The sequence below is a fragment of the Pyxicephalus adspersus genome, chromosome Z (assembly GCF_032062135.1).
Source record: "Pyxicephalus adspersus chromosome Z, UCB_Pads_2.0, whole genome shotgun sequence".
NCBI classification, from domain to species: domain Eukaryota; kingdom Metazoa; phylum Chordata; class Amphibia; order Anura; family Pyxicephalidae; genus Pyxicephalus; species Pyxicephalus adspersus.
Window position 1 is genome coordinate 23,336,280 of NC_092871.1, and position 943 is coordinate 23,337,222.

Genomic DNA, 943 nt, shown 5'->3' on the forward strand with positions numbered 1-943 from the left:
ACTGCCCCACTCCCCCCTTCAAGCTTCTATCTTGCACACGAGCGAGCAGGGAAGCCCCACTCGTATCTAGGAGTCGTCCATATGTCAGATGTCCTTAACCTGAAAACTACCTGTACTCCCTGTGTTTACAGCCTCCATCTAAAGTTTTGCTTGGAGGGACCTACTGATCTCTAGTTTTGCAGCTGCTTAGTGTTTTTTTCCTAAGTTATGGATTTTTAAGGTCCTCATTATAATATTTTTTTGTCCCGAAAGACACAATAGAAACTATCCTTTAAATGAAAGAAAAATCCCACTTTGGGCAGTTGTCAGCAAGACAATACTTTACCCCATTTGGGAGGACACCCCTTCCAAAACATATGTTCCCAGCCACCAAATGCCACCGGCTGGAGAACTGTACTACTACTATAGTTGCCTTTTCTTATACACCACTTAAAGGAGGCCCAATTAACAATAATTTTAGGGCTATCCCAATCCTCAGATGATTCTCCCGCCAACACACACCCCCTTTAGAAGATGCTCTCCGAGAACTTCAACCGTCACACCACCTGACTTATCACCCACTGCTTGATAACAATGAAAACAAAGGTAGGAGGGAGGGAAACTTTCTCTTCAAAATACTGCTCCCCCCACTTTCTCTACACCCCCTGGTATCATCTATTTTCTCCACCCCCTTTTTTCACCCACACCAATCCTCTCTATTTTCTTTTCCTATACAATCCATTCCGTTACCTAATCCTCAATCCTCATATTCACCCCTACCCCCCTATTCAGGTTCTACTGACCTCCTTCCTTGCCAGCTCCAGGCCTCTCTTTAATTATGTTTACCATACATTGGGCCTGATTTATTATTTACTATCCAAGACTGAAGAAGATAAACCATCATAGGAGAACCTAGGTGATCAAGCAAATATAGAATGGATTTCCTAAAAATATTTTGCTATTA